This window comes from Anticarsia gemmatalis, chromosome 23 (genome assembly GCF_050436995.1).
Source record: "Anticarsia gemmatalis isolate Benzon Research Colony breed Stoneville strain chromosome 23, ilAntGemm2 primary, whole genome shotgun sequence".
NCBI classification, from domain to species: domain Eukaryota; kingdom Metazoa; phylum Arthropoda; class Insecta; order Lepidoptera; family Erebidae; genus Anticarsia; species Anticarsia gemmatalis.
This window is the reverse complement of record NC_134767.1, coordinates 5137953-5154279: the sequence shown is the minus strand read 5'-3', so window position 1 is coordinate 5154279 and position 16327 is coordinate 5137953.

Sequence of the window (16327 nt, the reverse complement as noted above, 5' to 3'; positions counted from 1 at the left end):
TGATGATGAGACTATAATACATTTTATTATAAAGACGGGTCATCGTTTTATATTTATAATTCGAATTTAAACAACGGTCATTAATTTCAATGTCATAATAATATGAAGGCTGACGTTAAAATCAAACAAGGTTTATTTGACTTTAACGTTTGACTTAATTTATTGGAATTAATTGCAATTGAATTGGTTTGAGTCACATAAATACGAAGAATATATGAATATGAGCATAGTTAAATGTCAGTAGCTATAGTTTTTAGTATTTTAAGAATAAATATATAATAAATTTTAATCTTGACAAAGGACTATGGGCAAAAATGTATGGGCTCCGTCCCCACCTATCAACAAACATGGAACTGATACCAACGTGTTCATAAAGTGCCCCCTATTTAATTAAAATCCTTTGTTTTTGATAAATCAGTGGGAATATATATTTAAAAAAAAAAACAATTTGTAATTATTATTTAACTTATATTTTTATTTTACATTTGTAAGTTATTTTAACATTATTGTTATACACTCAGCGGCAGAAAAAGTGGCCCAAGCGCTTATCGTGAATTTGTAAACAAATTAAGTAATATATGAAAGATATATTGTTGTAAGTAGTTGCGAAGTGATCTGTTTCGTGTTATAAAGTGTTTAATTTCAGATTAATTTAAGTGACGGATGTCTTTTTCTAACAACGTGTGCTAGAACTGAATTCAGTGTTGATTCGAGAGGTCAGTTGAATTCTGTATTTTGAAATATTGCTGCACGGAAACGATTTTTTTTATGATTTTTATTGATTATTGGTCTATTTAGATTTTAGAAAAGACTTGAAGATGCCACTTACTGCTGAACAAGTGGCTTAGGTGGTCTTGTTGTCCGATCAGGGCCATTACCATTGAGAGGTGGCTGCATTTTTCAATGTATCGCGTACCACTTTAAGGTCTGCGATTAGGAGGTATCGTGAGACTGGTCTCTACACGCGGCGACCAGGAATTGGACGAACATGATGTACAAGAGATGACCGATTTGTTAACCTCGAGGTGCTGAGAAACCGCTTTCTGACAGCGTTTGAGATTCATTAGAGGCTTCAAGCGGCACGCGGAGTCATTCTTAGTGAACGGAACATGAGGCGAAGGATAAAAGAACGTAATTTACGGGCAGGAAGACCAACCCGAGTACCAGAACTCGAGAGACACCATCGAGTTGCGCGATTACGATTTGCTCGTAAACATGTGAATTGGCTATCGACCAATGGAGCAAGTTCTTGTTAACCGATGAGTGCTGAGTAGCATTAAGAGCACCAAATGGTCGTGAGAGAGTGTAAAGACGCCATTAAGGACGGCTTTTTCCCAACACAACACGTCAGATGGTCAGTTACAAAGGTAGGTCTGTTATGGTATGGAGAGGTGTATGTTTGGAGGCACGTACGGAGCTTGTCATCGTAGATCAGCGCCTAACAGCAGCCGGGTACATTGAAGAAATCTTCCAAGACCATGTTGTACCACTTATGGATTTCATTGGTCGGGAGGATTAACTCTAATGCAGTTTAATGCGCGCGCTCATAGCGCCCGCGTTGTGGAATCGCACCTTGCTGATATCGGGATTCAAAAACTGGCTTAGCCTGCTCGCAGTCCAGACATCAACCCCATAGAACATGTCTGGCACATGCTTAAAAACAGTGTATGTGCACTGCCCAACCCACCAGAATCACTTGGTGAGCGAAGAACCGCTCTAGTCAGAGTGTGGGATAAAGTTCTTCAAGAAGTAATTAAAACATCCTCCAAAGCATGCCAGAATGCATGCAAGTCACCATAAATGCTAGAGGAGTTAACACGCGGTATAAACTAGATTTTTTCTTTAGTGCAGAATTAGTTTTTTGCAAAAACTTACAATAAGCGATTTCGACAAAAGCTGTATTTTTTAATTTTTCCCATTTTTGATAAAAAATTACGACTATTTAGTGTAAATTGTAACTAAACTTGTGTATAAACTGTTTAACTAATAGTTATAGCCAAAATAATAACTATATATTGATATTCTAAAAAGTTTTATCGTAGTTTTGTTTTGGGCCACTTTTTCTGCCGCTGAGTGTATTACAGTACTAACTCATATGTATAATAATGTCCTCCTAGCCGATATATGGCTACGGCGGTCAGTTTCATTGAAACTGGCCATCTGTGCCGGACTTTGTTTATAGTGTCCAAGTGTGTGCACAATACACAGGTACACTCTCTATTCCATCACTCTCATAGTTTGGTGGGACGGATAACCGACACGACCAGTGAGAGGTCAGGTGCAGGACCGACGGCTTTACGTGCTCTCCGAGACACGGAGGTCTTCGACCTCAACTTCCTAACTCCGGGCAATCTCTAGGAAATTCTTAACAGAAAATCTCAGAAAAGACTGTTTGGCCCGACCCAGGATTCGAACCCGAGACCTCTCGCACCGCAGTCGCATATACTACCGACCGCGCCACAGAGGCACTCATATGTATATACTTATATCATTTCCATTATATGGTTAATACATGTTATTGATTTCATATTTCAATAATTATTTTTACTCGTCAATTATAATGCTGTCTAACAGATGCGCTGGCAGATTAAAATCTGATCAGATCTAAAATCGTGGGTTGGAGAGCGCGGGGAGGGGGTTATTTTGTACCCAGCTATCTTTATGTGCATGCGGCGTCCGCCGCTGTGCACTAATTAATAAATAAATGAGCATGTATTTTGGAATTAGTCGTCAATAATACGTTAACGAGATATTTGTTTAAACGTAAGATACTATGAGAACCCCATGCATTTGGTCAATGTCGCCATAGTATAAAAATATCGTCTTGCCAAGATATATCAATTGAGCTACATTTCATTTTTGTTGATGGGTGGGGACGATTCCGCCCATAGTCCTTTTAGCTAGATGAAAATTGTTATAATTCTATTTATGAAGTAATTAAAGTACTCTAACTTCTGTACGATATTTAACAAACATCCAAACCAAACCTTGTATAGCAAAATTTTATCTGAAATCCGTTCAAGTGATCCGTTCAATAGTAACCTAGCTTTTATCCTATAATACAAAACCCCTTTCTTTACATAACATTCAGTAACCGAGATATTGTGACATAGAATACGTTCCAAACACCCATAATTACCGTACATCATAATGATAGACATTCACCAGGAAAAAACCTCAACAAAAGCAAGAAAAACACTATACTTAAGGCACTAACACACTTGAAACACATAAAGGAACCCTTTCATCTCCCAATGTGACCGTATAAAAAACCATTGCAGCCAAAACAACGAATTCTTATATTCTCCGCATACATTTTATTTTATTGTTACGAGCCTAAACACAAAAGCTACCGAGTTATATGGAGTCACGATATCTGAATAACACATCTCTATTTTGCCGAAGAAATCTCGATATCAACGGGAGACAAGCGGGAGCAAACACTATAAATCATCTCTTGTAGTTTTGTTACAAATGGTCTGAAGATCCTTCGATATGTTATAAATGTATGTGTCTACTATTTACGTTTCAATTTCGATGTTATTGACGTGAATGAAAGCTTTATTGTTATTAAATACCTTTGGCTTAGTTTAGTATCTGCAAAGGAACAAAATATACATTTCGTTGTAATTTAGTGAATGTCCTAGAAAATGTTACGTCGCGGCGTCGGTGCGCATTAACGTTGAGAGATGGAGCGTTACCAATAAAAATATGTTGTAGGTGCAAAGTACAAAAAAACAAAACAAATAAAACAACCATAAATATTAAAATAACTTTAATTTAAATAACATGTTTCACCAATATTCAATTTATTTTCCATGACTCGACAAAAAGTGATTTGTTTGTAACGCAAATATTTGTACCCAGAAATTGAAACCTCGTAAAATTCCTGGACTATCAAGTTCTATAGTTATAAAATTTTCGCCAATTCCGCCTCCTTTCAAATATGCTTCTCCCCACTTGTCAGGCCTTAAGTCCGTGATCTGTATCGCACTTATCACTTCACTCTTCGAACAATTCACTGTAAAAGTCTCTGATCGTGTCCATAGGGCTGGATCCAGCTCATGAACTTTACTATAGATCAACTTCGCCGTCAAATCTGGATATCCCAGAAATAAATCATTGCAATTTGTCACAGCGAAAATTACGAACAAAAATGATAAAATTTTCATAACCATTTTTGGTACATACGTCTACTCTTGATGATGTTAAAACCACAAATGTTGTCGAACGAAATCGAATTGTAAATATTGTCTAATTTTACATTGGTGTGTTAAACATCGCTGTGAATGGCTGAACGTAAACATAATTCACGTATTACGCGACAGAAGTACTCCATAAATGTTTTTTACCGTCATAACTTCCTAGTAATGTGTTTTATATATTTACACCTTATACGGCAACTTGTGAATTGCCGTGAATATGATCTCATTTTCCCGCTAATTTAGTTTCTATAAATGTAACTACAACTCGAAACGTCTTCATAACTTAACCAATATCTGCTGTAGCAACATTGTTACCAAAGACTTAATTACTGTTTAAAATGTTTTCAAAATCAGTGACAGTTTTATTTCTACTATATTTAACAACATTAGTCCAATCCAACGATGTTATGGTGGGACACGCAACGCCATTTTCGAAGAAAATCTACAGTGCCATCAAAGAAGCAAACCCAGCATTATGGAAGAGAACAGACGACATTATGATAAACGCTCCATCCAACGACTTTATAAGTGCTGTTTACGTCACAGACCTTAGATCTGATAAAGGAGAAGCATATATAGCTGCTGGAGGTATTGGAAGTAAGACAGTGACGATTGCGTTAAAGAGCCCTTCAATATTGAGAGGATATAAATTTGCTATAGACATTTATGCTGAGAGCATCCATTCGTATACTGGAAATTATAGAACATCTTTCAGTGGGCTAAGTGGAGTTGGAGCTTATCCTAGCTCGTATTCTAGTGTCACATATCCTCTAGGAGGTCAGTACCCAATCGGCAGTGTCTATCCCCATCAATACCCAATAGGCCGTTAGTGTAAAGTGATATGACATAAAATAAAGTAATTTATTTGTCGCTGTGTTTTATTTAGTATCGGTTATAAATGGATGAGCAAACAATGTGATTTATATGTCGTGTATTGACAATTATCTTGGTTATGATAGTTTGTTTGGTCATGTTTTCTTAGAATTACGTATTAGACCAGCTAAGTAAGAGCACGAGTATGTCCTTGTCTTCGATAACACGAGTAAAATCACATCTAAGATTCTTTGGAACACCTAAACCTATTTTATTAATTATTCTTATCAGTATTCTTCAGATTCTTATTGAAAAACATTATCTCTAATTTACGTAGGCAATTTTGACTACAATCTTATTGCTATTACTTAATTATTTAGCAGTTAAGTAAACATTTGTTGAGAACATGCAAAGTCTTTAACTAGCAATTGGCCAGCGTGGAAGATTCAGAGCCTAACTCCTCCCTCAATTCGGAAAGAGACCTTTGCTTAGGCAAAAGCAAGTAAGTCAGTAATGGGTTAAAAAGTAGACTAAATAAACTGTCCAATATAAAAAAATATAGTTTTTTTTCCCAAAGTAAAGGACTTGGCAGAGTTTGGGTAACGTTTTACCTTCAGTTTGCTGATAATGCTATTAGAACCAAATGCAGTGGAGGGCGAGTCAATCCCATTGGTTAAAGAGTTGATCTCGGAGAAAAAACTCAATTACGTTTCATCCGGTGGAGGACTGCAAATCAGAACTTTTACGGAGTAGTTTTTATAACTAGAGAGTGCGTTAGCTTTAGAGTTTAGACTAACGTATAAAAGTCCTTAGTAGTTTATAAAATGCGCCTCTTGGAATGACAGAGCAATGGTTTAAGTGGATTCCTGTAATTTCATCTGGCCTTGTATTTTGAACTTTTGTTTGTGTGACTTACATTATAAAATGTGATTTAGGATTTAATTTCGGCACGCCAGATTAATCCTCAGCAGCCCTTATACACAGAAACATATAAAGCCAAACATTTCAGTACAATTTTATAATCAAGTGCCAAATACTGAGAATCTATCCGTTTACAAAAGTCCCATTCAACAGTTATTACAAAGACATCTCAAGGTTCAATATTATCGTTACTCTGACCGACCTTCCCGAACAAACCCTCTCGATACGGACAGAAATTAAAAGGCTTTCGCAAAATGAGAACACCTATTTGCTCAGAGCTGTGTAGGTCTTTTTTTAACTAGTTAGTTAAGAGGTCCACGTGAAATTTGCTGAAACGTTTCCTTTTTATTCGAATTCCTAAATGAATTTGGGATTTAGAAAACGTGTTACATTCATTTCCTGATTGTAATAACGTTTTTTGGTTCAACGTTTATTGAGTTCCGTTGTAATATTTTTTGAGATTTTAACGAACTGGTGTTGAGTATAATTGGATGTTTGAGCTTTAAATTTAGCAGTTAGATATGAGAAACTAGTTTAATTATAGTATCAGTAAACAATAGTTAACGAGAATCTTAAACTATTATACTTACTCGTGTTATTACGTTTTGTTTTATATTGTATCCAGAAGTTTATAGAAGTTCAAAGTTCCATAAAGTTTGACACGGATAGTTTGGAAAAAGCAAGTGCCAAAAAGATATTGATTAATAAAAAAAAGGCAAGGTAACAAAATAATATAGGTACGAAAACAAAAAGTCCATTTTCACCAAATAACATTTCCTAAAACAAAGATCCCCGACGGTAAAGTAAGCAACATTTCCCTCTCACAAATTTTATGAATACGAAAAGCAATTCATCGTATAATCGAACGTCACAATCAAGGTAAGCTCAGCAAAAACAATACATTACGATTCAGCCGCTTGCTATAGAAGAAAATCGTTTTAATTTGGTCGACGCTATTTGCTGGCTTCTTCAAATATTGGCTTTGAGTATTGCTCCCGACTATCCACTGAGGAACAATCGCACTTGAGTACGACTCGAATCAGTGCAGGACTTAGAGTACTGTCGTGTTTATTTGTATATCTTGTTAATGGCTTAAGTTAGAACTTGAGAGTGGGATGTAGATTGTCAAGTTTGTTTTGACGGAGGTGCTGTCAACTTTTAGATGGTAGTGCTAATATTTGCGCTTGTTCGTTAAGGCTTTTGAAAGACGTCCGTTTTAATTTTAAAAGAGCTCTTAATACAAAAAGAAAAGGAATAAAATTGTTGAATGAGCATTTACCTAAAATACTTTAGAATACTCAAATTATCTATACTAATATTATAAAGCTGAAGAGTTTGTTTGTTTGTTTGAACGCGCTAATCTCAGAAAATACTGGTCCGATTTGAAAAATTCTCCAGTGTTAGATAGCTCATTTGTCGAGGAAGGCTATAAGTTATATATCATCACGCTACGATCAATAGGAGCAGAGTACGAGTAAAAAATGTTACAAAAACGGGGAAAATTTTGACGCATTCTCTCTTATGTTGCAAGCGAAGTTGCGCGGGTCAGCTAGTAAGTGATATAGTGACTTGTTATCAAACAAGTAACAACGCTTAATTAAATTACTCATGCAATTGCACTTTTCAGTAATCGTAATTTTATTGTCATGAAATCATTAATCAACTTATTAAGCAATACTGAAACGAAGGCGGCAAACATTTCAGTCCTATCAATGTTTATGTTTTAACAAATAAATTTGTTTCCATATTAACTTATGTGAACCATATTCAAGTAACTTCGCAATTTCCGCGAAATATTGTTAATTGTGCTTTCTGTTCTTTCGCGGAATCGTTAATTCGTTGTTTCCAATGTTTGTTGAGACGGTACAAGTATACGTCTGAGTGGAACACCAAATATTGAAGTATGTTTATGATAAGAATATTATCATTTGTTTATTATGCTGACACGTGGAAGAAAGGTAACGCTTTAAATGTTTCGAATACAAGGAACTGAGAATTTGATAATTTCGTGCTACTGTGAATTGTTTGGGTACGAAGAAGAAACCAGTACATTTACGTGAATTAAAATATTTTGTTTACAGAGTTTTTGGAAGTCAATGATATGGAAGCCTAATTACCATTTCCATAAAGACTGTACGTCACAGTCACGAACCAGAATTCTAGACTTTTAGTATTTTTTCACCATGCCAACACACTTTCCTGAGTCTAACTTTCAAATGATTTATCAAAGCATTTTAGTTTTTATTTTACTGTCTAACTGATCGGCAAGAGGCACCACCCGGAATGAAAGAGACCTTAAGTCCACCACGCTAGCCCGATGCAGTTTAAACAACATTATAAATGTAGTACATGGCTTATAGTAAATCTGTATTTTAATAATAAATGTAAGGGAACCCTAAAAGTGATTTATCATCATGTTCAAAAATGTGCAAATAAAAACTTGCACATTTTTGAAAAATCTGGGGGCACGGAAGTGCCCCCGCAAGTCGAGCAAAAAAAAGCGGCACGGCCGTAACATCCTTTTCTCGAAGCAATTCGGGCTATTTTTGACCCCCCCATAATTTCGTTGTGGATAAAACAAGAAGCCTGGATTTTCAGCAACAAATCAGTCATTGTATAAACATGGTATATTTAAAATTTCAGTCAATTTGCACCAGTAGTTTAAGAATGACAACTTGTTAAAATTTTGAATTTTGTCACTCACTGATTCACTGACTCACTGACTCACCGATCATCAAAAGTCTAAGGTACTTCTAGCAGACTTAGAAGCTTAAAATTTAGAATACAAATAGGGTTTAGTGTCTTAATCATGGGAAAAATTTAATATTTTCTAATTTCGGTCCAGTTTTCTAAATACACTAACTGCAACAATAACTTTGTAATCTCATATAAATGTATAAGATTACAAGGTTACATTTGCAGTTAATGAATTATTATTACTGTAGAAAATAAAATAAAAATAAATAGGTGTAAATAGGTACCTACTATATGAGGCATAACGGGAGGGGGTATAGGGTGGGTAAGGGTGTTTAGCCCATGAAACTGAACAACATTCCCGAAGGAAAATATGTTGAATTATGAAAAAAAACGTCTTTTCATACAAATTGGACTTATGTTCGCTCTACAAAAAGAAGTGAGATGCCATCAAAAACATTCTGTAAAAAACCTCAAGTCTCGCCGTAAAAAGTTGTGAGATCTATATAATACCAAGTCGATTAATCTATTTAGTCTCTACTTAAAGGACCTTCTGTCTTAAGTTATTACGTATGTTATTATCATGCCAGTTAAAAAAAATACCTCTAAAACAAATAGATCGACTTGGTCATCGCAAGAAAACACAAATTCGCCATTAACATTTCAGGAGCATTAACTTCTCGTCGTGCTGTGTAGTGTGATACATACTAATAATCAAATCATGCGATGGCCAGGTCGGTCTATTTGTTTTAGAGGTATTTTTTTTTAACTGGCATGATAATAACATACGTAATAACTTAAGACAGAAGGTCCTTTAAGTAGAGACTAAATAGATTAATCGACTTGGTATTATATAGATCTCACAACTTTTTACGGCGAGACTTGAGGTTTTTTACAGAATGTTTTTGATGGCATAACATTTAAGCGTCTTTTAAATCAACAAGATAGCACAGAATTATAATTTAAGTATTATAAAACACGACTATCGAGAACACGTTTACCAAAACAATTTTTCTTCGACAGTATCTCCTGAATATTTTGAATATGTGAGTAAAATACGTTAGTTATCTCCCTTCGTTCGGTAAGGTGGCAACATTTTTCTTGTAACCTCATATCGGGTTGATTGACTCAGCGATAGATAAAATAAATTGCCGTCCCGCCGGGCCAGGCACGTTTGAAACAAAAAATATACCGACCTAGATGGTTAACTGTAACGTTTGCTAAGATATTGGAGACAAACTTTATTAAACACGCTGTAGATATAGGATCGTTTATGATTGGTCTGGAAATCTGAAGTGTTTTATTATTGCTTTGTTCGTGTAATAATAGGCGTTTGCGCAGCTTTTAAAAGGTTACGATACCTCTCAAATGATTTGACTTTTGCTTTTCAAAAAAACATTATGGCTCTTATTTGTCAGTACACTTATAATCTAGTTTTTCTCTCTCCTTAGAAAATGGGTATCAGTTACAGTAATGATTAAAAAATACTAAAGTATTTTTCTTGGCATAACGAAATTTTAGTAAACCTTAAAAAAATATTGAGCTTGGTTTTGTATTCTATGAGAAATAAAATGATTTTTATACAATGAGTCGAATGGTCTTGGATGAAATCTTTTACCTACTAAATCCGCAAAAATATCAATAACAAAGAATTCTTATAAGATCTTAAAATAAAATAGAGTACCTTACTTCTAGTCACCTCGAAACACGATAGACATTGAAATAGGTAAGCCATCTTTCAAACCGTAGCGGTGATGGAGCGAGGTTACCTTTTACATACTAGATGTCTCTATTGTAAACGATCAATACAATACAGAGGATATTCTAGACCAAAAATAATCTTTTAAAAGGAGCAATATTAGATTCTTAGAAAGGGTACGATTATCTAGGTCCCGAGAATTTGGGTCTAAGTAACATGTGAAATGTTTTATTTTTTCTTTATTTAATGGTTAAAGAAGACATTGGAAAAGTTCTGCGGGCCAAGAAATTCTTAACCAGTTCTCAGATCTAGATCTGATAATTTTAGCTTAATATGCGAAGTGGCCTATCAAACATTGCGGCTTAATATTTCATAAAAGTCTTATTTAGAGCTTCGATTGCGTTTAACTAAACGGTAAAATTTTCAACAACATTTTCAGTCGCAAAAGGGGAGAGTGACTTCGAGAACTCTCCAAGAACCAATAAAATAAGCAAAATACAAACTCCCAACGATAAATGATCAACAAATACCTCGAACATTTCTCAGACTATCCCCCAAATGAATGTAAATTAAAAAGCGAATGCCCAATAAATATCTCCAATTATTTTCATTGGCGTTCCAAAACTGCGTTAATGTCGTCCTAATGCTAATAAAGGGCGAGAGGCTATCGAGTGATCATCATAACGACTCTAATTCAGTTTGACAGACTTCTGAAAGATAAGTTATGCACAACTTTTGGGGAGACCTCTGTCTCTTTTGAATAAATTTTCAATGAACTCCTAAAACGAGTTTGACAAGTTTTGATTGGTGCGAATACTTAAGAAGATTTTATACCGTGATTCCGGTAGCCTCTTTGGTATATATTTACATTTTTACATTTATTATTAAAATTCGATTTATTTTTAATAGCGTTTTTAATTTATTCATGAAGTTTCAACGTTGATCAGGTTGAAAGGCGAAATAAAAATAGACTGTGCTTGAAGCCGACTGAATTAAAAAGTTGGCTAGAATAAAAATTAATAGCACTTTTCACAGATTTTTTCATAACAAATTGGTTTCACGACAACAAAAACGAATATACTTTTAGCGCTCATCTTGTTTTTAATTTTCGTACACACAGATTTAGTTCGAGAAAATTCGTATATAACTCACAAATGAATAAAGTCTTGGTAAGTAAAATATGGTAACTAAATCTGGCTGGCGAATTAATTATCTTCAACTTTCATAAGAACGTACGTTTACTTAAACATACTCAAGCAAAGATGAACTCAGCAAGGTGCCTTGATAAGTCTACAAACTGCTACGAATACTCACAGTTACGTCAATCAGCATATAACGAAGCCGCTCTATTGCCTACATAATATCAGCTAAAAGCATATTCAGCATCAATCCGTATTCAGTACCACGGGCACGGGTACAAAAACAAAGAATACATTGACTAGACTATAGTAAAATACTTCAATAACCTTCTATTTTGGGAGTCAAAACAGATTCCTAAAGTTCGGAACCTAAGAACTGCAAACATAACTTTATTAGACTGAATGTATGTAATAGTTCCATAAAAGTTAACTGCTAGTATTTGCTTAAGTACCGACGGAGCGTATAGAAGTGTGGTGACCAGCATATCAAGAGCTCCGTCTTTTCACCAACATACTTCCAAGTAATCCTCCTCTGCAGACAAGACGGCGACGAGGGAGCTCCTCTTAATTTAGATTTTCTGCTCTCAAGGCGACGCGATTCCAGTCTTAGAACAAAAGCAGGAACAACGATTGATTCTTGTAAGGACCGTGTTGACTACAAAATAAAGTTCATAATAGTTCAGCAAAGAATATGACCTCATAAGAATATTGGGTGACGAAAAGGTTTGCGAAAAGCGTGGAATGGATAAAGAAAAGAAATCGTTTATAAGTTTATTAACGGTTCATTTCAGTTTTGTAATATTCCTGTTTGTATTCTTCAATTTTATTTCTATTACGCAAACATCCTTTGGATGATAATACAGGAAGCGTTGTATCAACTAATAAATTCAATTATATTCATAGAAAGATATTACATGTTATTTTTCTTTGTTCAATAGATCTTGAATTGCTAAATTAATACTTTTATGAATTCATCCTACTACTGTACACGTGTATGTAGATCAAAGGTTTTTATCATATTTATTTCGAACCACATTTCTTGAGGGCATGCACAATCCCCAAGTCCAGCGTGCTTTTTTGGGAAGAGACCCTTGCCCTGCAGTAGGACAGGCATGGCGTAAAAAAATACCATACTGTCGTACTTATTTTTCAAAATTGAGTGAAACTAATCACAACTTTTTAACCAACAAACTTCTGTCTAAACTACCACAAAGACTGAAAAATCGACATAATAACACTATGGCTTTCATCTAACATACGTATCTAACGGAAAAATTTTGAAGAAACAATTTGGCTTCAAATTCTACAGTTTTCAATATTCAACTCCTAAGTTTTCCCTGTGTTTCTCCCGGTTTTATTACAAGTTTGGCAGTAGCAGCGCACTTACATTTGCCATGGTGCAACTCCTTGAAATATGAAAATTGAATCTTGTTACCCGCGTTTTTCGTTGCGGCGACATCAATATATTTGTCGTGAGGAACCGGTGATTCGTTTTGTGATTCCAGACGCATTGTGTTTTACAAATGTTTTGTTTATTTTGTTCTTATTTCTTGTAAGTTAGTTTGATTATATTGATAGCCCCAATACAGGCTACGCCTAGTGGGGTTGTCGTAGTTATAAGCATAATGATGTAATTCTGGACTGGTAACAAATGATTTTTATTCTATTTATTTATTTTAGAATAAGACTACGACATACGATCGAAGTCAAAGTTAGTTTAACTTCTAGAGCTTTTTTATTTACCTTTCATAATTCTCGACTCCAAAGGTTTTAATTGCATCCATAAATTTGACAGTGTGCTTGTCTTTCTGTTTTTATCCTAAAACAAATAACCTGCTCAACAGATTTTTATAGAATTTGGCTTAGATGTACTCTTAAGATCCTTGGGCAACATTTTTTACGCGAGCGAGTCAGTACAAATATTATAAGTAAACTAGCTGACCCGCGCAACTTCGCTTGCGTCACATAAGCGAGAATGAGTCAGAATTTCCCCGTTTTTGTATTTTTTTTTACTATACTTTGCACATATTGGTCGTAGCGTGATGTTATATAACCCAGTCTTTCTCAATAAACATGCTATTCAACGATTAGCGCGTTCATACAAACAAACAAACTCTGCAAAGGAGAATGCTCAAAATGTATGGGAAAAAAACCCAGGACGTACACAAACGGTGTGTATCTCAGAATTTTAGTGATACTGAGTGATTCAATTCCAGATATTCGCCTCTATCAAATTCGATGGCTAAATACTATTTTTTGCTATTTTCTACTATTTAAAAGGTGAATTTAAAAAATAAATATTTTTCATCACAATGATTATTTTTTAAATAATATAATTGTATAAGTAAATATCTAATACTAATAAATAGTTAATTTTAATGGAACTGTGATTTTTAAAAAATAATTAACAATAAAATAATTATATTCTATCACTACATAGTACAAAACAAAGTAAAAGTAATAGCAATATAATATGTTTAGCCATTGAATTTGATAGAGGTAAATATCTGGAATTAATTACACAGTATCACTCATTTCTCCCATTGCTCCCATGCTGGATTGAGAGCGAAAAAAAAACATAGAAGGTGCCAGCTGCATTTCTTCCCGTGCATACTGCAAAAGTCAGTAGAGGGATGGAAGGGTTTGGTGCTTCATAGGCTATAGGCTAGCAATCTACCACCATGACAACACTTTTCTACCTTATAATAGCCCTCCAATTGTCTGCCAACCCGCATTAGACCAGTGTGGTGGACTAAGGCCTGATCCCCCTCTTTGTTAAGAAGGGAGGCTCGTGCCCCTCGGTGGGGACATATTACTATATGACCTGGTGATGATGACTCATTTTTCAAAAATATATTTTTTAATATTTTTAATTTGTAACTCAGTTACATACCTATATTAAAAATGTGTGACTCAAAAAAGATTAAACATTTATACAGGTAACTTATTTAAAAAATATAAAAATATATTGAAAAGTTATAGCAAAATAGTATGTTCAGCCATCGAATTTGATAGCGGTTAACATTGGGAATTCAATTACACAGTATAACTATTTTTTTGAGTTACATAACTTTTGTGTACAGCCTGGGTTTTTTTTGAGCATTCTCCTTTTATAATATTATTTTAGCTTACTTATTTTCAAGACGGCTCATTTTTTATTTCAGATGTATTGCAACTGATACTATACCATTGTTAGTCAAATGTTATTGTAGTAAATTACGAGAAGACTAAATACGGTATGGTATGTATTTAGTCAATCTGTTTGTGTGAACACAAATTAGACTGGTCAGACAGTCGGCCGCAGTAGTTAGTCCAATTGTGTTCAAAGTAACCTTCATTAAGACATTGATACACCACCTTACTTAATAATAAATTGAGGTCATTGAACTGTGAAATAAGTAGATAATCTTTGTACTGTGTCTCAAAAATAAGTCTGAAATAAGTAGATAATCGTGGCTCAAAAGGCCTATGCGGGAGTGGACGCGACCCACTCCCGCATAGGCCTTTTGAGCCACGAACGAAAGTGCACTAATTCTACGTGACGTCACCGTAATCATCTGCAATAGATGAATTGCCAATGATGATTTGTACTCTCAAAATTATGCAAACCTTTTTCCACAGAGGTCAAAAATATAATATAGTCCAAGCTCACTCTTTCTAACAAACAATTAATGTTCTTTAAGATATCACGAACAAAAATTGGGTCAAATCCATGTAGACTTCCATTGTCTTACTACACATCCGTATCGATTCTCCAATTTTATTCGTAATCTGCATTCTCTAATAATAGTCTCAAACAACGCTTTCTTATCCTTGCCCCGAGAGCTCAATTAATACTTGAGCACTAAAATAGTGCGAGGACTAAAACTAGGTCACGAAGTTTCCTAATAACAGTTCTTTTGTTACAACCTGCTACCTCAGTTAAAGATTGTTTAACCTATCTCAAACTATCAACAACTATTAGCTGGACATTGGTTTCAATTATTGTGGAAGAAAAATTGCGAGTCAGGTTATCTTGAGGAGAGGTATTTGTTTGAGTTAGAGCTCAGTGATATTGAAATCGAAAAGCTTTATATTACTGTCTTACCATTTCAATTTAATGTGTGGTTATTTTATATTTGCATATGGCAGAGTTGAAATAGAGGAGCGATTTTTAACAACTATCAGCTACCGATAACGGTTGGTTATCGAAAATATTTGTATGAAAATATGATCAGCGCCTATAGCGGGTGCGGTAAGAACTATTTTTGCAGTTCATTTTAAATGTCAAACTGTCGATGCTCGATAGTACCAATTATAGCACTTCGCGCTAAATGTGCCCAGTGATTTTTTTTGTACTCTCAACTCCACCTAGAAGCAATCAACTAACACGAACATGTATTTTTGTCAAGTAATTTAACGCCAAGATTGATTGACAGTTTGTATGGAGAATATTTTCCAGTGTCAATCACTTTAAGCCGCAATAAAGAGGGAGACTATTTTAAGACATGTTAATAAACTCCCTTTCTTTAATGTACACAGGAATGTTAAAAATACTCATTAGAGTAATTTTTAAATGATTAATAGATCTATTTCAATAGACGTCTAGTCATCATAACCATTAAATTTCCTTAACCGGTCACTTTCGCCATTTAATCAATCATTCAGTAACATATAATATTGCATCTCCAATCTACGCTACAAATGAAAAACATACATACAATGTTTACAAGAAACATCCTGAATGGTCCAATCAAAATGCATTGAGCGGCCATCAAACGGCGAGAGATTAAATTGAATATGTAGCACCGTATTGAATAGAAACAAAATATTACAATGGCTTATGTCGTACAGTTGCACTGGATATTGTATGTGGC